The sequence below is a fragment of the Rattus norvegicus genome, chromosome 8 (genome assembly GCF_036323735.1).
Source record: "Rattus norvegicus strain BN/NHsdMcwi chromosome 8, GRCr8, whole genome shotgun sequence".
Taxonomy (NCBI): domain Eukaryota; kingdom Metazoa; phylum Chordata; class Mammalia; order Rodentia; family Muridae; genus Rattus; species Rattus norvegicus.
This window is the reverse complement of record NC_086026.1, coordinates 78,424,926-78,451,403: the sequence shown is the minus strand read 5'-3', so window position 1 is coordinate 78,451,403 and position 26,478 is coordinate 78,424,926. Positions and strand designations below refer to the sequence as shown.

The following is a 26,478-nucleotide window of genomic DNA, read 5'->3' as shown; positions in this document are numbered from 1 at the left end:
ATCTCATTACAGGAGGTGTTTGATAAATATTAATGCTCCTAAATGGTGATGGCAGAGGCTTCGCACAAAGGATAACCATGGCAGATTAAACAGCAGACTCAAATTGCCCGAGTCCTATGTACACAGAAGACCACAGCCCATTTCATCTGGATGAGAGACTGCCTTGCAGAATCAGTCAGGATTCAGCAGCTGATTCAGCATATCACCTCTTTACCAAACGTACTGAGATCCTCCACGACATTATTTATGACATAGTTGGCTTGGCCAGCTGGTGGAGAGGGAGCAAAGTGAGGAATCTGCAATATCTGACCTGATATAAACTTTGCCTCTAGCAGTAAATATCAATTGCCCCTTGGGAATGCTTGAGAGACCCCTTATTGGCTAGCTCAAACCATTATACCAAATGTTCCCATTCATTCTGGGAGTTTCTAAATATCCTAGAACACCATCCTCATTTTACCAAAGAGGAAACTGAGGCACACAGAAAGGATTTATCTTATTCAAGACCAGTTGATTTAAGACTTAGCAACATGTTGTTTTTGTGATGAATAAATAAGAAAAAAAGCATATATAAAATGCTTATGTAGAAAATTGTGCATGCTATTGTTAGGAAAACCTGTCTAATGTTCACATATTGCATTATTTGGAAAATATTGTAAGGGGAAGGTTCCTGATCATTAGCTGGGCCATGACAGCAGCTGGATGTCCACTTAGCAGATTTGAAAAGCTAAGAGCTCAGAGCTACAATGGCCCTGGTGCTTTTAAATTAGGGAGATAAGAATCAATCCCCCGCCCCTGGTCAACAATGCATGGGAATCTTGTGTACATGGGCTCCCATGTGGGTGCAAGCACTTGTGGGGCCAGAATACAAACTCAGCTATCACTTCTCCGTCATAATCATTATAACATTTTTTAAAGATTAAAAGCGTTTTTGCTTATGTGTGAGTGGCTGTACATGTGTATGTGTACCACATGTGTGTGGTGGCCAAGGAGACCAAGAGGGTTTTGGGTCACCTAGAACTTGAAGTACAGACAGTTGTGAAGCACTGGTGAAGGTGTTGAGAACTGAACGAAGTCCTCTGCAAGAGAAGCTAGCGCTCTTAACCACTGAGACATGCTCCAACTGTTTGTTTGTTTGTTTGTTTGTTTCTTTGTTTGTTTCTTCCTTTCTTTTTTTTTTTTTTCGGAGCTGGGGACCGAACCCAGGGCCTTGCGCTTCCTAGGCAAGCGCTCTACCACTGAGCTAAATCCCCAACCCCTCTTTCTTTCTTTCTTATTTATTTATTTTCTCCTTCTTCTCTCCCTCCTTCCCCCTTCCTTCCTTCCTTCCTTCCTTCCTTCCTTCCTTCCTTCCTTCCTCCCTTCCTTCCTTCTAGACAGTGTTTCTCCCTGGCCTGAAACTCATTCATTAGTCTAGGTTAGCTAGCCAATGAGCCCCAAGGACCCTCTGTCTGTTGTTGCCCAGGGCTGACACAGGCATGTACCATACCTGGTTCTTATCACATGGGTTCTGGAGATCCAACAAACTCAGGCTCCCATATTTGCAAGGCCAAGTATTTTACTAACCAAGCCACTTTCCCAGCCCTTTGCATGGAATCATTGAGAATGCAAAAATCGGAATTCTAGTGTTGTGTGGCAGTCATTTCTACAGGACAAATTGTATAAGATAAAAAGGGACGGAGACCGTTTTCTCTTCCTTTTACTTTACTGGACAGAGGACACAATATATTAAATATATTACATATTTGAAAGTCACATGGTTTTGTATAACAAGAATAAAAAAGAGAGAGGCTGATCTGAAGAGGTCAAATGCAAGAAAGATAAGAAAAAAAATTTCCCTGAAACATCCAACCATAGTTAAATGGTGCTGTGGCCTCCATGATGTGAATTCTGGAGCTTTGAAAGAATGTCTTGGGACAGCTCCAGTCTAACCTTGAATCCCAGTGCCTTTGTTCCACGTGTTTTAGCTATACTCTAAGGTCCTAGACCTCCACAGAACACCTGTGTTGCCATGAGCCTTAAGATAAAATGTTATTTAAAAAATAAACAATACTGAACCTTGTCCCATACAAGTTATGATTAATCCCTTTTCTGAACTGCCACAGTGCTGATGACAACATATTAAAGACTGAAAATTCCAGACAGACTTGTCAGTATCCTTCAAACCATCACTTCTACATTGGGTGGACCATGATATGTAACACCTTTAAGCATCTTGGGAAACTAGTAGAGCACATTTTAAGGAACAGTGGATAGAGTCATGGTAGACACTCCTCCTGCTACCCCATCCCATAATGCCTCAGCCAAGGGCTCATCTTACCATGCAGGTTGGTGCAGGAAGAGTTGTATTTGCTAAACCCCAACTTAACATCTGTCATCAATACTTCAGCTTCCCTCTACTGAGGACTGGCTGAGTTGCAAGGTCCACTTGAGAAGAGGGACCTACTACACTTTCCCTAACCAGTAAAGAATTTTAAAATGTCTTCCAGAAACCCCTAAGTAAAGGGTGGAGGGGCACCTGATGCTAGGTTTTGAAGTTTTAGACAATTCTTTCCAATTTGTATATCAAACTGACCTTATCTTCCCCAACCACTATTAAGAATCTATGGATTTTTTATTCCCTTCCCGGTCTTTAGAAATGCATTAAAGATAAAGTCATTAGCTTGTGTCCGATACAAGTGTCTATCATGATGCTTCTAGGCCTCCACTTCTAGAACAATTAAAGGAGCCAATTACTTTACCCATACGCTTGGGGCTAGCCCCATAGTTGAGTTCTCCTGTTTGGAAAGAGCTGGGGATGCCACTACACATTAAGTGTCCACCAACTCCATCACACACTTGCCCATCTAATTAAAAATAAAATGCCTTCTCAGAATTTACCTTTAATGCCAGCACTCAGGAGGGGGCAGAGGCAGGAGGATGCCTGTGAGTTCAAGGCCAGCCAGAGTTACATAAAGAATTTCAAGTCGTCCAGGGCTAATGACCTTGCTCTGTATCTAGTACCTATCTGTCTTGCAAGGAGTGTTTGACATGCCCTTGAATCAATCTATCAGATGGATACTTTCTAGTTGAGACCCTGTCTCAAATAAATGGATAGATAGATAGATAGATAGATAGATAGATAGATAGATAGATAGATAGATAGATAGATAGGTTTTGCTCCATTGGAATAACTAGTTAGATGGCTGCCTGTTGATCTATTTGTGGGCAGGAAAAAGAGATTGAGGGAATCGAGAAGTAGAATGGCTATTATATAAAATGTCTCCTAAAATCCATTTTTTAAAATTTTATAGCCTTATAGAATGGTTCAAATGAGAATGGCTCCCATAGGCTCATATATTTGAATACTTGGTCCTCAGTTGGAACTGTTTGAGGAGGATTAGTTTCTGTGGGCCTGGAGGAGATATGTAACTGGGAGCAGGGTTTGATATTTCAAAAGACTCACTCCGTTCACAGTGTGACCCCTCCTCTCTCTGCTTCCCACTTGTGGATCTAGATGAGAGCCCCCAGCTCTTCCTGCCACATGCCTTTGCTTTGCCATTGTTGACTCTCTCTGAAACTGAAAGCCCAGTTCAATGCCTTCTTTTATTAGTTGCTTTGGTCATGGTGTTTTAACAGAGCAATAGAATGGTAACTAATATACCTTTCATACACATCTCCCCCTTAAAAACAATCCTATCTTTTCTACATCACCAATCTTATCTGGCGGTCTCAGCTGACTGCCTGATGGCTGGAGTCCACGTATGTCTTCTAGATTTCAGCGCAGCTCTTCATTCTAGAAGGTTCTACTCTTTGATTCCTCTCTGCTCTCCGCCTCAGTAATCACATTGCTTTTCAATCTGTGTGTCTTGCAAAGTGAGTTTGATGTAACTTTGGAGCAATCTATCAGACAGATACTGTTCTTTCCCAGTTTACTACTGGGAACACTGGAGGACAAAGAGTGTAGTGATTTGCCCAAGATCACAGAGATTGTTGGGAGTAAGTAGAGCTGAGACAGCAGCCAAGACATCTGTCCCGAGAGTCTCTATCCCATTTACAGAGGTTTTATTCATCTTCTTCCCCTGTGTGACCATTCCTTCAGTGTTGCACACAAATCCCATTTCCTTCAGGAAGCGTATTCTTAGAGATCTTTGATCTCTGACTTGGATGCCAATATACCTTCCCTAGGCCCAATTTCTTTTCCCATGCTGTGTTGTGTCATGTTAATATTTGTGTGTTGATTCTGAATGAACTTAAGAACACATGAAGTCAAAGACCAGACAAATGATTACATATCTTGCTGCTACAGTGCCGTGCTCTGTACCAGAAACATCATCAGGAACATGTTCACGGGAGAGTTTGATCTTCCTTCCATGGTTTTTTACATGGGAACCACAGACAAGGTAGATGCTTGAAGTCAGATTCAACAAGGAAACAGCCTTGAGTGGTGGCATACATGTATAATCTTGGCACTGGAAAGACTGAAGCAAGAGTAGCCACAAAGAGCAATTTGGGCCGCATTAATATGAAAAAGAATGTAAAAGATCTACAAGTATTAGAAAATAAATAGGTTTTTATCTCTCCAAGGTATATTGGTAGACTAAAAACCGATTCTGTTTATGTTGTCACAAAGGTAAGTCCATGACTACTTTGGCCCTAGATATTGAAAGAACCCCGGATGTGAAGGAGATCAAAGCATCTCCCAGTGAGTTTCTTGTCTATGAATGGGATAAGAGAGGGAAGAAGAAGGAGGGAAAGAAGCCATTATGGTTTAATGGTTTAATCTGAAGATATATATTGTCAACCTGGGCCAGTTGCCAGCAGCCCTGAGAACTGTTGGCACAAGCCAGTCTGAACACAGGCTAACACTATGGGCTGTGTAACAAGACACAGACCTGGACTGAAGGAAGAGTACAAAGCTCTCACTGGGGTCCCAGCTCCCAAACGGTAATGGATACCACCCCCTCATATTCCACTGATACACACAAAGAAAGAGCATATTCAGCAATGGCAGGAAGCGGTACCTAGGTGCTGACCGAGTGCAGCTTTCTTCTTACTGTGGCCAAGAAGTGGCTGGAGCATGGAGAGAGGGGTGCTCTGAATTGCTTCTCTGAATTCTTTTTGTCCAGCAGGGTTTTCTTTTTTGATGCCTTCAATTATCACAGTTGAAATGATTATATTTCTAGCACCTCCACTCAACAGCCAAAGAAGTTCAGCATTTCCTGTCCTGGCTAGAAAATGACCTGGCAGGGGACTGTCTCTGCAGCCTTCCCTCTTTGTCTAAGGCAGCCTTTAATTCATCCTGCCCTTACCTTTCTAACTGCCAGAGGAACAAGGGGTCAGTGCAGAGGGATGGAAATGCTTTTTCCACTTCAATATTTGAGGTGAAAACCAGTGACCCCGAAGGTCTTTGGCAGCATGGAATATCATGGACCCATCTTAAACCACCGCTACCTGGTCCAAAAAGAGACGCACAGATAAGGGAAGCTGTACTCCTCTGAGAGCAGCCCGTGGGCACAATGCTTGGAGTCCTGAAGCTCTGGAGACGGCTGCATTGTTCTGCACCTCCAAGCTTTATCCTGGTTGTTTCTGCACAGTCCTGGCTTGACATAACATCCATCTGTCTGAACATAAATGCTGACGTTCCCTGTAAAACCTCAGCCTGCAGGAGCCAAGGATTTCAGTACCCAGCGAAAAGGTCAAAAATGGGATCACAGGCTTCTCTGGGAGGACTTACAGTCACAGCCACAAAAATGTATGAGTTGCCAGAGATGAAGGATAAGAGAGTGGTCCAAAGTAGGGAAGATTCAGCTCAGAGGAAGCTGAGCACCTGCATGAGGTCGAAAACACAGCACGGCTGTGTGCTGCAGAAGTCAGCACGGCTGGAGAGGACAGGGAGAGAGGATTTGTTGAAGGGAAGATGCAGCTCACCTTCGTGTTCCTACTTGTCTAACACCAGTTGTGGGCATCCCTTGGTCCACAGGCTCAGATGCAGGTCATCCAGGACCTCATCTTTTCAAGCTCCAAGACAAACCCAGTGATGCCCTACTCACATTCTAAAGAAACGGAAGCTTCCACAGGGTCAATGGCTTGCCCCCAAATTGTACAGCCAGTAGATGGGTAGCTGCTCATTCTAAACTCTGTGTTGTAAACTGCAACGGGACATGGGAGTTAGAATCTAGATCACCATGGTCTGACTTAGGTTCTGGGGCAGTGGAGAGGACATTTCTGAATTGTGACAGAAGCGTGGGGCCTAAGAGATTATACAGAAACATCATCTATGGGCTGAGGATGTAGCTCAGGTCGCTCTTCCTTAGCATGCAGAAGGGCTGGGTTCCGTTCCCACGTCTACACAAACCAGAGATGATAGTTTACATCTGTAATCCCAGAACTCAGGAGATGGAGGGAGGTGGATCGTAAGTTTGAGATCATATTCATAAGTCACAAGTTTGAGGCAAGCCTGGGCCACCTGAGATCCTGCCTAAAAGCAAAATGAAATAAAATATAAGGCATGATGAATAATGAAGGCTGACAGTGGAGGGTTATGATTGCAAATAGGTTCATTTGGAAGATGTCTAAAGAGGTCCATATTACTCCCCGGTGGACCTGCAACCCTTAGCCACTTCTGGTTGGCAGTGGGGAGGAAGTCAGTATCACTCAAGGTTTGGACGTCCAGCTTCCTGGGAGTTGGCAGACTTGGAGCACTGTTTGGTTGGATTCCTTCCCATTCCTCTGCTCCTAGTGTGGTCGGCTCTGGCTCCTCTTCCTCCAAGTTACCCAAAGTGCTTTCTGATAACACCTCCATGTTTATGCTAACAGGCTGTACAGGCTTACAAAACTCTGCAGCAGTAATGCCATTTGATCATTATGACTCCATACCGGAGAGACTGGCAGACAGCTGTGGGTCTCAGCCTCGGTTAGCAATAAGGAGGCAGTTAGCTCACACATCTCCACTCTAACGAGATCCTTTGACTGGGCCCTCTTGGCTAGGCCAGTAAGGGGGAAGGTTCATCAGTGAGTGGTTTGAGGTCAAAGACTGCTATCAAATGACTGCTTCCTCTTCACTGAGGGACTGAGTGGAGAGGCAAGAGCAAAGTGGAATTAGCACCTACTATTTGAAAGTAGTGCTCTCTCCCCTTGTTCCATATTTTCATACCAACAGTCTATGATACCCCCGCACCCCCGCCCCGGAGAGACAGCATTACCTCATTTAAGGGACTGGGAAAGCAGAGGCAACGAGTTTTAGCAACTTTCCCATGGCTGCAAAGCTAGTCTGCAGTACAGTCTGTTTCCAAGAGAAGTCTGCGTGCGTGACTTCAGTCCCTCTGTGTCCTTCTTCCCCTGACAAAGGCTTTCCAGGGCTCTGGTAGAGCAAATGTTAGTATGGCTACTTGTAGTCTGCGGTGTCAGTGCTAGTCAAAGGGGATAGCATGTTCCTAAGGAGGGATCTGACTTGAGTCTAACAGGAACTCTTCTGAGCACGGATGGCTTATAAAAGGAAGTCCTGTCTGTGGGAAGCCCTAGGAAATGATCCTGGAGTCACAATGGGGAGAGAGCTGGGGACAGAGTTCAGAGAGAGCAAATCAATCCAATGTTTTACCCCATTCTCTATGGACTCATGTCTGAGTCCTCAGGAGGAAAGCGAGAATTAAATGGCTAGCAGGAACCTGACTTTGTGGTACTGATTTGAAATCCAAGCTACTCGGGAGACCAATGGAAAGTTCAGACCAGCCTGGGCATCATTGTGAGATCCCTGACACATAAAAATACAAGGAGATTGGGGGTGTAGCTCAGTGGAACACTTGTATAGCATGTGTGAGGCCTTGGATTCAGTCCCTAGGTCTCAGACAAAATAAACAGTGTCAATTCCTGGGGTCTGGGCAACACTGATGTCCACTTCTGGCCTCCATACAAGAATAAACCGGTGTGAGTATGTACACACACACACACACACACACACACACACACACACACACTCACACACCCTGTACATCTTTCCTCACATAAACGTGTTACATATATCAGAGCTTCCCTGATAAAGACCTTTGAAGGCCAAAGGGACTAGTGCATCAAGGGACTCACGTCCTGTGGCAATAGTCATGCCTTCTGAACCTCAGCGATGTACTCTGTCACCCACAGATGTCGACAGTGCTTATGCTGCATCTTTGAGATCATACCCCACCCTTCTGTCTCAGCTTCAGTTTTCAACACTCTACCGCAGATCATCCCACTCACAGGACAGGGATGGAGACGCATCCCCTGTTCATCTGTACAGTTTCTCTCACCACCTACCCGGATTTCTGATGCTGTCTCCAGAGCCATCAGCGGTCAGGGCACAAGGCCAGATGTCAAATTAGTAATGGTTTCTGCCCACTGGGCTTAAAGCTCTAAATCCCAGCATTAAGGAAATGCCAGAGTGTGTAATTACAAGGAGTCCTTCCCTGGAAGCCTTTAGTACATCTGAGCGAAAGGAGAATCAGCCTAACACGAAGCCAGTTTGTTTCTTTGTAAAACAAGACAATTCAGTCAACATGACATCAAGCAGAAGCGGTCCTCTGGGGAGGGCAGAGGCTTCTTCACACTGATGAAGTTATTAGGATGCAGGAAGAGAATTCTAGCCTGCGTTCTCTGCTTTCAAGAGCTCTTTTTCCCTTCCAGGCTCTGTTTTCTTTCCTTCCCTTCTTCCTCTTCTTTCCCTCCCACCTTTCTCTCTGTAAACATTCATCATGCCCTCCTCCTTCCCACCTCAAAACCTGGCCAACCACTCTAGCTCACACTTCTGGCTTGGCTACTCACACTCCCCAGCAAGGGCGATCCAGTCAGGAGACGGCATTTAGTAAATGCATAAACAATGCAGGCCTATAGGCTCACATATATGCGTTGTTTTGCCAGGCCTGTCTCAGATTACCCTAGACTGGGTGGGTTCAGCATAAGAAATGTATCATCTCTTAGCTCTGAAAACCGGAAGTCAGAGATGAACTTCCCTTCACATCTTCTGGAACTTGTAAACGCCCGGCGGGCATGGCAGCTGCCTGTAGTCACAGTTCTCAGGAGGCAGAGACATGGAATCTATGGGTCAAGCTGGCTACAGACCAGCTGCAATTGGCAAACTCTGGTTAGTGAAACTTAGTCATTGAAGTGAAAAGGAACTGGAGAAGGGACCAGACATCAACTTTGGTCATCTGCGCTTGTGCTTGGGCACACACACACACAGACAGACAGACAGACAGACAGACAGACACACACACACACACACACACACACAATTAAAAATGAAAGAAAGAGTCTAATCTCTAATTGTGAAGCCTGAAGTTTCAGACTCACGAATGAATTCTAAGGGCCACAATTCACCCTATAACTGTAGTCTACACTGGTGACAATTTTAGTTTTCAAGAAGAAGGGTCCTATCCCAACGACCATTACAAGACCCACAAAGTGAATCATTTCTGTTTTCACAAAACTGAAAAATTAAATCACTCAGCACTTAAACAATAGAAGCACCGAGAAAGAGAGGCCTTTCTTACTGTCTTTATCTAGAACAATATCCAGCAGCTCATGGCACATGCCAGGATTCACCAAGTATTACAGGATAAAGAAACAACCAGAAAGTTCCCTGCTGGAAGAGTTAACATCTCTCTGACCATCCAGAAACACACATGCTTTGCCTTTCAAAACAACCCAAACTTGACTCCTGTGGTAAGAGGTGACACTTCCGGCCGGCCTAATACATTCTAAACACGATCCTCAGCCAGACAAGTGAACACACCACGACTACCCAGCAGGCAGTCAAAGACCCCACGCGAATGTAGTCAAATGGAGTTCTGACTACACGGTGCAGCGAGGAAAGCCAATCCGGTTCAGCATCAGTTCTCAGAGTCAAAGCTGACCTGAGCAACTGGAAGCTGAAGCGTGTGCTCTCTCCACGGGCAAGCGGCTCTGCAGATCCACAAACTCAGCATTCTGTCTGTAGGATACTCCATTCTTCCCCCTTCTCAGCAGATCTATCCCAGAGAGACCCTAGGGCAGTACATCCCATGAAACAATTCTCTGTGGAGCCAATTTGGACCAGTTCCCTATTTTCAGCAGGATATGGATACACATTGTACTGGCTGGCAGACACTCAAACTAAAAACCTCTCAATATAGTCATTACAGAAGGCCCTGGCTACGCATTTGCACCTTTTTATTCTGTGTCTGTGTGTATGCATGCGTATGTTTATACATATAGGTGTGTGTGTCACACATATGCACAAATGCATATATACATACAAACACATACACAAATACACATGTGCATAGACAACAGTAGTTACGTTTATAGCCTGTAATTTAAGTACATTTTTAGAGTATCTTTATTTGATTATTTTTAGTTTTGATATTTTATTCGTTCTTCCAGAATTGCATATAATGTACTCTGGGCGAATTCACGTCCCCGTCTCCTCTCTGATCTGCCTTCACTTCCCATCCCTTCCCCAACTTTGTGTTCGCTTTCTTCATTTAAACTCATGAACTCCAATTTGTGCAGATGATGTATTCTTGCACACGGGGGCTTCCACTAAATCATCGTTGGCCCACCAGGAGCCATGCTCTTAAAACATTGAATCCCCCTCACCTGAAAGCCATGGACTGCCCATAGCTTCTATTTTATTTATTTTTAATTTCACAGATGCCTTCACATCTTCCTGTTATATGCACTCATGCACGCACACACACACACACACACACACACACACACACACACACACACACACACACACGTCCACATAGGCTATAGGACAGTGTTAGATCCTTTGAGAACTACAGGCAGTTGTGAGCTGCCACAGGGTGAGTGCTGGGAACCAAACTCAGGTCCTCTGAAAAGGCAAGGATCCACTTTTAATCACCAAGCCATGCCTCCAGTCCCCAGACTATTTTAAAATTGTTCCCTTGAGCATCCATCTAATCACCCTTCACCCCATCCCCCAAATCTTGCTGATCCTGAAAGCAAAGTGCATTGGGAGTGGGTATCGATATCATGCGACCCCAGCAAATGGAAACAGGTGAGACGAAGGGAAGATAGACGTCCTCTCGAGCCTTCTTGTGTCTGTCTCTATGACATATTCCTTTGCATCCGAGTGATGGATGGCCTGTAATTTGCTGTTGCCGCTGTTTGGGCGCACACCCGCAGAATGCCACTCATTCGTGGTCCCCCTGCTGAAAGCTCAACTATCCAGGTGCTCCAGGAAACAGACTCTGGCATTTGAGCGGGTCATCCATAAAAGTTTAATTTTCTCAAAATATGCAGTGAGGTGCTTTTCCTGAATGAGATGGCTTCTGGCTCATCAACATGTTGATTCGAATAAATAGGAGGAGGATCTGTAAGTCAGGAATCTAATCAGCTATCATCCAGTCCATCTGGTTTAATTAGAGAGCCCAGCAGCTCGCAGGCACCTTTAGGTAAAACCCTCCAGAAGATGCTCCAAGGAAGGCAGGGTGCTTCCTCCCAAGTGTTATTTCAAAAGCATGTGGGCTCCACTGCCTCCACAGAGTCGCTTATCACACGCCCATCAGAGAATGAGCCCGAGACATATCCCTGCCTGCCTCTTAAGGGTGTGCAAATTAAAGCCGACACGGCTTAATTGGGAAGCACCAAACATCAAGGCTGGTCACTCACTTCATAAGCACCAATTACTCAAGTATCCAATACTCAGGAGGGCCCCACAGATTCAAACCCTGCTAGGTCAGGGGCCAGCTTTGAAAACAGACCAATGGTTCCAATAGTCCAGGCTCACAAGGGAGTCATTCCTGATCCTCTGCAGCTACTGAAGCTTGGGTACCTTCCCTAGAGACTGTGATTTAGCTGGCTCTGTGCGAATACTCAATATTTGTAGGAATGTAATTTAAGAATTTCAAACATACAGAAAAGTTTAATGGAAAGTATAAATAATTTTTAAAATCCCTGAACTGACTGGGAGAGAGGGACTTATTGACTTGATGGTCCATTGCTCCTGTACTGGGTAGAGCAAGACATCATTGTCAAAGGACTGGGGTGCCAGGCAGAAGCCTGCAAGACCTTCAGTGTTGTTGGTGATCAAGAGGGTGCAAAGATATTAGATACCACTTTTAGGGCTCATTGTTGTCTCACCATGGCTTCTTCCCCTACACTAAGCAATGACTGAATGTATCCTGGCATTCTGGTGGCACTGTGAGCATGCACATCTGTGTGTGTGTGTGTGTGTGTGTGTGTGTGTGTGTGTGTGTAGTGTGCACATGTGTTATGGGTATTTGTGTCTATGTGTCTGTGTGTACATGTGTATTATGTATGTTCATGAATGTGTATGTGTGCACGCATGCATGTACATGTGAGTGTGTGTGTTTGCATATGTGTATATGTGTATATGTGCCTGTGCATGTGGCAGGGAGGTCTCCAAGGAAAGTGAGCCAACATATCCTGACTCTGAAAACTAATGCTACTTTTCTGTCATGGGCTGAATATTTTTGTCTATGGTCTCCTTTCATCCATACACAGTAGTCTTCGCCCATACTGTGACTGTCCTTGGTCTCAGGGGCTCTAAGGAAGTGGTTAAAGGGAGTGCTAAGGGTGGGGCCCTAATCTGAAAGGATTAGCATCCTTCCTAGAGATGCCAGAGCTAACTCATTCTTAGTCCCTACCAGGGCTCAGAGGCCACATAAGCACATAGACAAATGGCAGTTGCCAAGAGACCCAGTTTCAGAATGACTACCTTGTTGTAACCTTGATCTTGGACTTCCAAAACCAAGAGAAACAATGCCTGGTTCACAGTAAATGTGTCTGCAGCACGCCTACTTCTGTTATGTTACTCTCTTCTTGGACGTGCCCTACACATTCCAGTCCTTTACCTTTCTATGTAACTTTAGTTCCATCAACATTTGAATCTGTCCCCTAACATGTCAGCCACTGACTAACAAGATCTTCCTTCAGGTGCAAAGCCAAGAGTGGAGACTCTGCCCACTGCTGGCCTTGGGGATTTATAACAAGGGGGCTAGCTTGCTAGAGCTCAGCTTCTGGTAGACACACAAGGTGCCTTTTTCTTTCCACAGTGATGTCTCTTTACATCTTTGGGATTATTTCCCTCAATGCCTTTTAACTCTTCTATCTTTCCTCTTCCTTTATGCTGTGTGTGTGTGTGTGTGTGTGTGTGTGTGTGTGTGTGTGTGTGTAAAAGAGAGAGAGACAGAGAGACAGATACAGAGAGACAGAGAGGCTTTCTACATGACCCTGGCTTTACTGGGACTCATTGTGTAGACCAGGCTGACCTTGAACTCAGAGATCTTTAGCTGTTTTTTTCTACTTTGTGGGTTCTTCTTTTTCCCATCCTTTATCCCTCCCCCTGGTTTCACCCCCTATCGATAGATAGGCGAGAAAGGAGAGAGAGAGAGAGGGGGGGGGAGGGAGAGAGAGAGAGAGAGAGAGAGAGAGAGAGAGAGAGAGAGAGAGAGAGATCTGAATCTAATTTCTTTGCTTTTTGTTTCCTCTTTGAGCATTGCTACTAACAAGTCCCCTGAACAAGCACCAACCACCAACCCCGCCTATCAGGACATTCCCAGAATTTATAAATGTTACATAATCGCAGAAACTATTAGCAGCTGGTAAAACTACGCTTCTGCTAGCGCACGAGGCAAATCATCGTCAGCTGCTGTGGACAGTTTGAAGCCCCACATCCCCACATCTGGGATTAAAACCAAAGGACATTCTTAAAACATTTCTGTGATTTTCAAAGAAACCAAAATTGCAGATTTCTCACTATAGAGACCTACCTGCCTCTGCCTTTACCACTCCCCTTCATCACTCTCGGCCACTGCAGCAGATTTTCTATTTATAACCACAAAGCTCTCCCCATCCTTCCTTCCTGAAAACATCTTTGCAAATTCCTTAAAGTCTTGTAAGCACAGTGTCTGATCAAAGATCCCAAGAAGAAAAGTCAGTCACTAAGAGTTCCTGTTCTCCTTCCTATGGGCAGTAGGAACATTTAGGAGATAGGAATGTGCTGTACGATTCACCACAGAACTTGCTTACACTGGGCTGGGAAGCAACCACACGGCTCCTGGCACTAGCCCTCCTAGCCTTGTCTCCTGGAACCTGCAACTTCCATGGTCTTCCGAGTCCTCTAGGAAAAAGAGGAACAGGAAGGGCAAGAGAGAGGAGCAGGCAGGGGTGAGGCCCTCCACTCCTGCATCAAAGGCAGAGTCTCTGCTTTCATCTGCCTTCCAACCCAGGCTCCTGAAAAGGAGTGCAGTAGGAATCAAAATGCTTTTGTTGCAAAAATATTTTGCAAGTCAATGGAATAGTAGGGGGAAGTCAAAGTTAGTCAAACCCGTTGAGCGGTGTCAAACTTTCCTTTTAATATATCGGACAAAATTGACTCCTATAAGTTGTCCTCTGATTTCTGTGAGTGCACAAAAATACACACACACACACACACACACACACACACAGAGGGAGAGAGAGAGAGACAGAGAGAGAGACAGAGAGACAGAGAGACAGAGAGTGGGGAGAGGCAGAGCAAAGCAGAGAGGGACACAAAGAGAGACACAGGCACCCTCCAAAGCCAGTAGTAGAGCTCAGATGTACAGGGTTTTGTCTGGTTTTGAATTCTTTTCGAATACTTATAGGCCTGTAGCCCCGGGAACATTGTCTGACCTCTCCATTCCATGTTCTCATCTGTAAAATGGGAACTGTAATGCTCTTATTTGCTTCCTAAGTATCTGGGGTATCTTTTGGGGTACACCTGAATTATTAATTCAGCTTAGGGCTGGGCACGGAGAACATTCTCACAGGATCTACTGTTAGAACCAGTAGTTGCTGAACCTCTAAAAGAGGCTGAACCAGCACACCGCCCAGGACTCAGTAAAGAATCTTTTTCTCTTCAGTCACTAGAGAAGGAGATCCTGCTTTGTCTGGGAGGGAAAGCATTGCACAATCAGTGAGAGACTTCCTGGGAATCGGGTGGTATGTGGAGTGGAGGTGGTCTGGGTTTCTGCTCTTAAGCGGAACACAAAGGCCAGGCATCTATTTGTGGGTGAGGGAGTTGAAAGAAGAGTTTATTGGAAAGTTCCAGAAAGGAACTGATGCTGAAACAAGAGAGAGGCCCAGAGTCAGGGATTCATTCCATGTGCACGCTTGTAGAAGGTCAGGATTGACCCCAGATACATTCATTCCAGACAGGCTCTTTCAGTAGCCTGAGGCTTTTGGTTGGTTAGTCTGGCTGACCAAGAAGCCCCAGCAATCCGCCTTTTAAAACTATCTATGTAGTGCTGGTGTTGCAAGGGTTCACCGCCATGCCCACCATTTTACTGTGGGTTCTGAAGACTGAACTCGGGTCCTCATGCTTGTCAAGAAAGCACTTTACAGATGGAGCCATCTTCCAACCTTGGATTCAAGCTCCCGTCTCCTGATTCGGAGTCTGCTGACTTTTCTTTATCACCCGCTCAAATGCACTGCCACCCAGTAGGCTTCCTATGAGTTGAAAGGGTTTGCGAGGGTCACACAGGGTAGCTTGGGAGCCTTGGCTCACTGCTGGGAAACCACTCAGATTTCCAAGCCTAGAGCCTCAAAGCATAGCCTGCTGTAGTGCTGCCTCACCTCCTACTAAAAATGTGCTCTCTGAAACGTGTAACATCACTGACCTCTGCCAGACGGCACATCCCAGCTGTTAACATTATTCAACTTACAACAGAAGTTGCCCTTCAGACCCTTGCAGTCAGGCCCAGGGAGGAGGTGACATTGTCAGGGCTGGGCCTTAAGAAGAACAAAGAGAAGAGTCACCTTGGCACTGAGGATCTGGGAACTGCTGTGGCTCCACCAGGCCTTGTGCAATCATCTACCTCTGGACCAGGGCTGCAGACAGCAGACGCCGCCTCTGGACCAGCCAATTAGGCCCTGCGTGGGGCTGCAGTGTCTCATACATGGAACCCCTATTAGCAATTAGCCTGCAAAGGATAACTTTATGTGGGATTTATTTTTAGTACGGTGTCAACCTTTTCATTCGGGACAAACCTTTTGTACCTATTGCACACCCAAGTTGTAGGACATTACATTTCCAGCCTCTTAATTGACTTCATTAGTTAGAGAGCCGCACTGAATCCTGGGGGTACGGCAGCAGGTGAAGGCTGACTTGGAGAAAGTCGGCTGTCCACTTAGGAGGAAGGATGCCCATCCTTCCTTGACCTCCGGAGCCCCAGAGAGCCTGTATCAGGGAGCACTGAGGTCTCCTTGGGGTGCACCCCATTATTCATCCCGAATCTGCTAATGACCTTGGGTTATTTCCTATCTTCCCAGGCTTTTATTAAGGAAGGTGTGATGGGAAGTAGGGAGACCATGTCTGGATCTAAATCCCAACCACTCTCCCCTCTAGCACTCCTTTCTTTGATTCTCAAACTTACTGTATGTATACGTACATACACATGCATACATACATACACACGTGTGTGTGTGTGTGTGTGTGTGTGTGTGTGTGTGTGTGTGTACACATAGGAAAGCCATGTCTAACTCTCCCATTTGTACTCAGTGGTATCTTTGGGAGGAGCAGGAAGCTGCCAAGGAAAGCGGACCCTGGGGTAAGAATGGAAGCCATTCCTGGAAACAGAGTTTTGGGTAGCCTAGGCTAGTATGGAATTCCCAGCATGACAAATGATAAGCTTTACTTCTGATCCTCCTGCCTCCACTGCCCTAGTTGAAGGGAGTTGATTTCCTTTCCTTCCTGGCCGAGCTGGATTTGGGGCCCTCTGCCTTCCTGTGCATGGAGTGCGGAGAGTAACCTGTGTGTCTGAGGAGTCAGAGCTGCAAGAGTGGGTGGAAAATGGCTGGCTCTGTTCCAAGCTACGCATAGACACCCTGGCAGCCACAATAGATCTCCTAGTTGTTTCTTGTCCCTCCCTTCCTCCCCCCTCACTTCCCTTTCTCCCTCCCCTCCCTCCCTCCTTCCTTCCTTTCTCTCTTTACTTCCACCAAGCTTGGTTTATGTGGTGTTGGGAATTGAATCCAGGGCTTTGTGAATGTGAACCAGGCACTGTACCAACTGAACTATATCCTCGGTCTCCCTAATAGATGTCCTTCGCTTTGCAATTTACCGTTGTGGCTTCTGAGGAGCAAGACAGACAGATCTATGTCCTGTTTGGGGGATGTCATCTCTCTGAAGGCCTCAGCAGTCCACATGCTTTAAATCTCTGTTTTGCGCCAGACCCCATGGAAGGAGAAAGTATGAAGAAACCCCAGATGAGCTCCCAGGAACCGATTAGAGGTAGCATTTTAGGGTTTAAGTGTCAGGCCCTGCAGCAGAACACAGCAGAATGGTTCTGCCCTATTTTAGGCGCCTGAAGAAAGGCATTTCACTATTGATGTGGTCAGGATCCAGACAGGCAGTGTTTGTCTGTCTGGACTCGGAGAATAAATCTTAACCTAGACAGGTACAGTCCAAGAAAGGAGGCTGGGGACTGGCTGCTGAGACCTGGCCTCCACAGAGGGAGTGGCTAACCTTTGCAGAAGGTGAGCAGAGGTGAGAACAGCAGACTTCAGGGATGGGAGGCATACTGCAAATGCCTTCTGTTGTGAGAATCGAGGTAGGAAGGGGAAGGCAGGGTGTGCACAGAGGCCCAGAGGTTTGTGGAAGCTGCTGCATGGGGCGACCCTCAGGGTGTCGATAGTCTGTGCAGAGAACACTGCAGGTACATATATATATATATATATATATATATATATATATATATATATATATATATAAAACTGTCATCTATCAAAGCAGATCATGTGGAGGAATGAGAAGATTTTAAAGGGACATTTAACAAAGAAGTACACAATGGCCCCAGTTTCCTGGAAGAGGGGGTCCAAGTCAGTCTTCTTTCCTTCCTGGCTGAGCTGGATTTGGGGCCCTCTGCCTTCCTGTGCATGGAGTGCAGAGAGTAATCTGTGTGTCTGAGGAGTCAGAGCTGCAAGAGTGGGTGGAAAAGGCTGACCCCACTCCAAGCTGGGCACAGAAACCATGGCAGCCTCAATAGATTCTATGATTCTTGTTCCTCCTTTCCTCCCTTCCTTCCCCTTCCCCCCCCCTCCCTCCTTCCCTCCTCCTTCTCCTTTTCTCTCCTTGAAACAGGATCTCCCTGGGTAAGGCTGGCCTTGAAGTTGCTGCATAGTGAAGAAGACTTTGAACTTCTGCTTCCTCCCCTGTGCTGGGATCTCAGTCATGCCCCAGGATGCCTGGTTTATTCCACTCTGGGGATTGAACTCCTGGCTTCCTGGGTGCTAGGTGAGCGCTCTCCCAGCAGAGCTCCATGTACAACCCCATGCATCCTGACTCTTAAGATGCCTGGTCCATGTCCTTTCCTTCTCCTTCGCTACCACTGAACACGGGGACACAAACACACACACACACACACACACACACACACACACACACACACACACACACACACACAGAGTCAAGGTACAGTTATATCTCAGGTAAGGAACACCTGCCGTGGGTGAGAGGTCTCTTGGAGCCTTTTCTTGAATCTTATAACACCCATCTCTTCTCCCTATACATCAGCATGGGCTAGCCTGGGTGGGGAGCTGATTTGGATGGACAGAGGCAATTAAACTACTTTCTGGAATACAAGAGCAAAGATACTCATATTCACCTTCTCTCTGTCTCTCTGTCTCTCTGTCTCTTTCTCTCTCCTTATTCCTCCCCCTACCTCCTTCTCTTCCTCCTTCCTACCCTCCTCTTGGGCATTTAGCACTTTATCCTGTCCTGTACAAAATCTTGAGCACATTAAATGGGAGTGGTATGAAGAGGTATCCATTCCCTATCCTGACATTATAGGATATACATCTTATAATGTCATCCTTTTAAAAATCTCTGATAGACTTAATGGGTAATTTAATTGTGGCCTGTGTTTGAAATTTTTATTGTTAATAAAAATATTTCCTACTTATCAACCATAAAATCCGTTCCCATCCCCCACTTCCAGCCCTAACTAGTAACGTCGTGTTTGTTTTCTTGTTCTTGGTCACTCTACCTAAAGCTGTGCCAGTTACGTTATTCTCTTCAAAGAAACAACTGTTGGCTTTGTTCATTTTATAAAAATCACTCTCTATTCTCTATGCCATTGGCCCCTTGTCTTTATTGTTCTTTCTTATGTGTACACTGGGTGAGTTTGCCCATCCTCTCCTAGACTTAAGAACATGGTTACGTTATTGATTTGAGTTTGGTTTTGTTTAATGTGGGTCACGTTTCCTAGTGACAAGCTGTCATCTGGGTTTATCTGGGAATTTCCTAATCTCATCTTCATTTTTCTGACGGATACTTTGTCAGATCCAAAGGTCTCGACGGAAGTATTGTTTGCTGTGCACTTTGAATACCACATGTCTCTCTTGGGGCCTACAAGGTAAACGGTGGCTGCTGTCTTATGGCTCTTCCCTTGTACTCCTTTCTGGCTCCTTATTTGTCTTTGGCTCTTAACATTTTGATTATGACTCAACTCAGTGCAGATACTTTTGGGTTTATTTCACTTATAAATTGATGGGGGTTTTTATCGGTTGTGAGACATATAATTTAAAAAAAAGTTTTTTCTCTGCCTTCTCCTCCTGCTTCTTATTTCCTCGCTGGAACTCCGAGTGGGACCTCAGTGGCCTTTGGTGGCTTCTGCTATGTTGATCCTCCATCGTTCATTTGTCTGACAACTGGATCTTTTCTTTTCTATTTGTTTGTGGGGGAAGCAGATTTCAAGTTCGAAAATTCTCTCTTTTATCTGTTTACATCTTTGCAGTATTTTCCTTTTCGTTTCTTTGTTTCTCAAGCCTATAACTTGCATTTAGTTACTTTCCCTAACATCTAGCTAGTGATATCTATCTATCTATAAATATAGATCAATATAACTGTTGACATATCTATCATCTATCTCTATCTATCATCTATCTATCATCTATAATATGTGTGTGTTTAATACATACACACATATTTTATGTGATTTCCTTTGGATACTTTAATGCATTCAGGATAGCTGAATTAAAGTCTGTATGTAGTAAATCAAAGCATTTCACCTTTCTTGAGAAAGCTGTCTGGCATTTTTCCTGGCAGGTCCCACGTGTCTGTGTGTGCTTTTTGGATTGCTTTTGTCAGTGCAGAGATGTCTTCTACCCTAGTATGCTCACGCTGGAGATCAATGCTTTCTTTCTCCTGGCTGTGCGTGTGGTAATGTGGCAGCCATCTGGAAGTGAGGACCTGGGGCCTCCCTGTGTCATTCCTTCTCTATGGTTTGCTAGGTGGGGTTTTGCTTGTATTGTTTGCTCATTGACTCTCTTGAAGGAGGAGCATAAGATTTCCATTTTGTAGCCACTGAAACCACACTTTTCTTGGCTGAAAAGCCAACTCAGGTTTGGAGAGAACTCTCCTTTAGCTTTTGGCCACCATTTAATGAATCCAAGTGCTGCTTGTCCTGACATGTGGATCAGTGAATATGGAGGTGCCGTGCCTTTATCTCTGCTTCCTAGACATGGCCTGGAGTCCACCAAATGCCATAGTTTGGGAGCCTTCTTTGGTCTTTCCTGAGCATAGGACAAGCTCTGCCCTGGGAATGACGCTATCAAGAGACACATGGGAACTTCCCAGACTGCGGTTCCTCCAGCATTTCCTTCCCCAAGTTCTTACACACTGACTCAGGTAGAAGGGAGGAAAATATCTGCCTGGAAATGTGTCAGACATCCTCCCCAGGGAGCAGGACTACACAACCTCCTAATCTGGAGACACTTTTGAATGGGTCCTCACGGGGCCACCAGGCAGATCTAAGGAGAATGACTTGTAATAACAGTCCACTCAACTGTCTCAGATACCACATAGGACCTGGTCACTGTTGTCCTCGAAGCTGATGCAGAGCAGGAGAGGAGAGGGTGAGGTTAGAAATGAAGACACTGCAAGGCCTGCTCTTATGAAGTCCTGGCTCTCTCTCTTCTTTCTTTTTAATAAGTTCTTGTGGCTTCAGGCCTTTGGCACGATCCTAAGGTTTTTGAGAAGATAATTCTGGTAATTACTATTGATATCTTTCCTCTTGCTTTTATGAAAGGGTGGAGGTCTTGTTGTTATTGTTTTAATTTGTATTTTCTCCCTATAAAGAGAGACCACCTACCTTCCCAGGGTCTAATGAGGATCAGTCTATGTTTACCACCTCGGAAGAAGTCCATTTACATATTAAATAGGAAAATTTAAACTCTGCTATAAGACTATTCTGAAACATTCAAGTGATAACACTAAAAGCTACTACTGGGCACACATTAGCAAGTTGGAAGAGGAGGTAGACAGGACACTTAGGTCTGTCTCCTCACATGTGATTCTGTCCTGACTCAGTCTATCAGTCCGTCTAACACCCTGGCTTGGTCATCAGGAAGAAGATGCATACAGTTCCATAGACTAGAAAACTATAGTTTCCTAAAAAAAAATAGAGATTTACAGAGCCAAGTATCAAGTACAGTACTATTAAAGAAAGCCTGGAGGAAGGTGATCCGAGATGAATTTTTGTTGTTTTTAAAAATAACATTAATAACAGCAATCCATTGCTATTAGCAATAATGGCACTAATTATTTTAATTTCTAAAAATTAGCATCATCATCATCATCATTGACATCATTACTGACAGTTGCCCAACTTTGAAGATTCAGCTGTGGAAAGCGGGGACTGCGCACACAGAACTAGGAACTGTGGTTGATCCGCAGCGATCTGGGAGGTAACGTGTCCTGAACAATGAGACCTTGTGGAGCGATAGTGATCAGAAAGTTCAACCCAGGGGACAAGTGCTGCCCTGAAAGGCTGAAGTTGTGGATCTGAGACAAGACAAACAAAGAAACCAGACAAGTATCTAGAAATGCCTGGCACTTCGATAGTGGGTGCATGCCCTTAAAGGGGGGGAGGAGGAGCCGCGTCTGCTCGGTAATAAATCTAGGCTTGTAATTTCATTTTAACTTTGTTTTTCTGGCATTTAATTCTGTTTGTTGTCTTTAATCTATAAAAGTAAAATTGTCTGGTTTTTTTTTTTAATGGTTATGACTTCAAAATGAAAACTAAAACAAAAAACAACAATCTCTGTTCCCTGGAAATCCTTAATGAAACTGAAGTGCGATCTTTACCCTTTGAGTGAAACCACAAGCATTTGAACTTGCTTACGGGCCTAGGACTGGCCCCTAATGAGTCAGTTATAATTCTCATTCAGTTTACACTGGCCATAAAGGTCTCTTTACTTAAAAAACAAGGAAACAAACCCCCAAAATGTAAATTTTTGTTTTTTATTAATTTTTTTTAATTCAGTGAGTTAGGGAGCCTTTTGAGAAGGAGTCAACTAGTTCAATGGAAATAGTTTCAGAAGTGCAAGTCTGGACTGTCTACACTTACATGGGCTTTAGGCATAATTTACGGTTTGTGGTTGGAGGAGAGAGAGATCACTATGGTGAGGAAGAAGATTTATGAAAGAAGTGTGAGTCTGGGAGAATCCCCAGACTAAGTTTCCAACAATTGAAAGTGAAAAGTATGCAGATTTTCTTCAATTTTGTGCCACTGTCCTCTGAATACAGAGGCACTTTTCCATGGGCCAGAGAGAGGGCCTAACAGTTAAGAACCCTTGCTGCTTGCCCAGAGCAGCCAGGTTCAGTCCTAACAGATACCAGTAGCTTACTACTGCCTCTAATTCCAGATCCAGGGGATCTGACGCCCTCTTCTGGCCTCTTCCAGCACCTGCACACAGATGGTGCAAATGAACTCACGCAGGCTCTTACACAAAGAAAGTAATTTTTAAAAAGTAAAAAGCTAATCTTTGGGTGGGGAAAAATCCCTTTCCATTATAAGTGAGATCAGGAAGAGGGGGGAAAAGTTTTAATTTCCCTCTTGGCTTTGACAGTTCTTACGGAAGAGATTTAGATTTTAAACAGTAAGATCAGTAGTAACTTTGGGAAGGAGAAAATATCCTTCGTTTTCTCATTTTTCAAAATTAGGTATTTTCGAAATTCGCCTGCTTAAGCAAAAGAATTAAATTAAAATGTTTAGCACTGAGAATCATCGGCAAATATCTGATCCAAAATGAGAGAAATGAATCCTCTTAAAGATTTAGTGACTGTTTTCAAAATCTGAAACTCTTCCTTAGAAACGGGTAACAGCATTTGAAAGAAAAAAAAAAAAAAAAAAAACAACACGAATCCTACATTAAGGTGTGGCGGAGGCCTCACCCTGACATATTTTATTTAAACCAAAGAGTCCTCTAGAGTCAAGCATCATAAAATGAGGCTTTGAGCCAAGACCTGTTCAGTGTTCATGGTGTTGAAGTTAGAAAAAGCCATGAGTAATAGAAGTTAGAAAAAAGAATAAACCATGAGTAATAGATCACTTGAGGTGCAGAGATCAGGCCCTAAGAAGTTAGGGTAACCTGGTGATCTATGCAATGTAAAAATAGGTGCCACTGTCACACAGACCCTGGATTGGAAGCAGAGGAGGTGTTGACCCCCTCATCCCTAGCCCATGAGATTAATAATATGTCTGGGTTATTAATTACTACTACTGGACATAGAATATAGTCTAATTTGGAGCACTTGCCTTTCGGGGTCTGGAACAATGAGGGGCCATGTCCTCATCACTGGCCTAAGTTGCTGATGACCACAGCAAGTCACTCGGGAAAGGATAAGACTAGCTGAGAAGCTGGGAGCTGTTTAAGCCACCGGAGCTTCAGACATGGCCTCCCCTGGTGGCAGAAGCCAGATGAAGGTTCTCATTCAAATGCAGCTTTGCCTGGCCACACCATAAACCCCGAGTCTTTGAAAGGCCCTCAGAGTGCATGGGTTTCAGAGCACATGGTAGGCTGTGGTTGTTTTATTGACCTGTGTCTGCCTTTCACTGCCGGGATTGGGGGATCTCTCAAAGCTGGCGGCGTGGCGGTCTGGCCCGCCAACCATGTTGCATAAGCAGGGAATGATTCCCGGGGTTGGTTTTCTTTTTTTTCTTCCGGAAATATCTGCTCTATCTTAGCTTAGGGGGATGCAGCACAGCCTGAAATCACAAGAGACTGATTTAGTACAATCCTCAGAGTGTGGGATTCAGCAACTTGTGACACTTAGAAGCTCCAAATGTTCCTTCAGTGAAGGTTAAGCCACCATGTTCCCTGACTATAATCACGTGAAAATGGGTAAGATTCAGCTGGGGGGATGGCTCGGGGGATAGTGCACACGGTGCGAGCATTAGAGTCAAGTTGATTCTTCAACCCTCACATAAAAAGCAGGGTGTGGGGGTACAGTTCTGAAACCCCAGTGCTGGAAGAATGGAGACAAGAGGTTTCTGGGGGGTCTGGCGGGGGAGCCAGTCTAGCTGAAACCGAAAGCTCCAGGTTGTCTCAACAATTAAGATGGAGCGGGGTAGAGGAGGAAAGCCCAGGGGCACACGTGTCTACACACACACACACACACACACACACACACACACACACACACGTGTCTACACACACACACACGTGTCTACACACACACGTGTCTACACACACACACGTGTCTACACACACACACGTGTCTACACACACACACACGTGTCTACACACACACACACGTGTCTACACACACACACACGTGTCTACACACACACACATACACACACGTGTCTACACACACACGTGTCTACACACACACGTGTCTACACACACGTGTCTACACACACACGTGTCTACACACACGTGTCTACACACACACACGTGTCTACACACACGTGTCTACACACACACGTGTCCACACACACGTGTCTACACACACACACACGTGTCCACACACACACGTGTCTACACACACACACACACGTCTACACACACATACACACACGTGTCTACACACACACATGTGTCTACACACATGTGTCTACACACACACACACATGTCCACACACACACACGTGTCTACACACACACACACGTCTACACACATACACACACACACACGTGTCTACACACACACACGTGTCTACACACACACACGTGTCCACACACACATGTCTACACACACACACACACACGTCTACACACACATACACACACACACATACACACACACATGCCTACACATACACAGGGGGACGAGGGAGGGAAGGAGGGGGAAGGGAGGGGAAGGGGGACGGGGAGGGAGGGAGGGAGGGAGGGAGGGAGAAAGGGAGGGAGGGAGGGAGGGAGGGAGGGAGGGAGAGAGAGAGAGAGAGAGAGAGAGAGAGAGAGAGAGAGAGAGAGATCCAGCACAAATAGGATCATCTGGGAAGCAAGTTGTGGTCATCTGGTGAAAACAGGTGCTTAGGACAGAACTCAAGACTAAGCACAATGGGCCATGATGTCCTGACCCACCCCAACCCTTCACTGATAATGGCTCATAGCTCCACTGAACTGCTCATTCTTACCTCTATGGCTAAGCCACTACTAGTCCCTCTTGCCCAGAGGATGGTCTATCCAATCACTGCTATCCAAGATACACTCATGACCTAGCTAGCCCTGTTCATTCTTTGAGGCCTACTAAAACAGTGCTGGGTGGTGGAAACATCATCACAGGATTTTAGTGTTGATCAGGCCAGAGAGAAGCATGGTCCTTAGCTTCTCAGCATTGGAGATGCTCCATTACAAAATGTTGTTGACACAAGGACTAAGAAGCTCAAAACTGGTGGGCATTATAATTTAATGGCTCCTGCCGCCTATGGATCCCTTTCTCCAGAACTGTGTCCTTCAGGGTGTGTGTGACCTGTAAACTACTACAGCATTTTCTGGTTTGCCTCCTCAGAATCCTTGGAGACAATGAGGCAGCCTTCCCTCCTCAAAGAAGAGAATCCATCACTCTCTGTGTCTGTCTGGAGACCATTTGGGTTACTTTGATTTTGTTCTCCAGAGAGCCCCGTGAAGAGGAGACTTCTAGTCTATAAGACATCAAGGCCAAGATCTAGAGGCTACCAGTCTGAGACTACAAAGCTACTAACTGTCACTGTGGTCATGACCCTGGGTCCCCAGAGAAGATGCAGACAGACAGACTGCTGCATTTAGTTCACAGCTTCAGCCGAACTGCACAAGGTCTTTATGTATCTCTGTCCACTGCTCCTGTCACAAACACACTTATTCCCCCAGGTTCGGCCTCCACTCTCACTGAAGCTCCCAGGCAGTTGACCAGACTTTATGAGGCAAACTGTGCTTGTTTCTTTTCTCATTGCTGGAACAAAATACCTGACAAAAGAAACTTTTAAGGAAGGAAGGGTTTATTTTGCCTGATTGTTTCTGGGTACAGCCCATCATAGTGGGGACAGCAGGAGCATGAGGTGGCTGGTTACACTGAATCCACAGTTCTTGAGACCAAGAGCAATGATGGCTTGTACTCAACTTACTCTCCTTATTCAGCATGGAACCCTCCCACCCCCATCCACATTCATAGGCCCTTCCATTTCCAGTCTGAAGACCCCCCACCAACAGACACACCCAGAAGTCCTTTTCCATGGAAATTCTAAACACTGTCAGGCTGCTAATGAA

At 45.3% G+C, this 26,478-nt stretch overlaps 1 protein-coding gene and 1 long non-coding RNA gene across 3 annotated transcripts in view; both read right to left on the bottom strand.

Moving 5' to 3' along the window:
* Rora (RAR-related orphan receptor A) overlaps positions 1 to 26,478 on the bottom strand; it is a 733,021-nt gene that overhangs the window by 464,327 nt on the left and 242,216 nt on the right.
* The window catches only part of LOC120094342 (uncharacterized), a 235,481-nt gene continuing 209,428 nt past the window's right edge, over positions 426 to 26,478 (bottom strand). Inside the window, exon 2 of the long non-coding RNA XR_005488663.2 lies at positions 426 to 26,478. This exon is cut by the window's right edge and continues 34,555 nt beyond it. This is a non-coding gene — a long non-coding RNA (uncharacterized LOC120094342).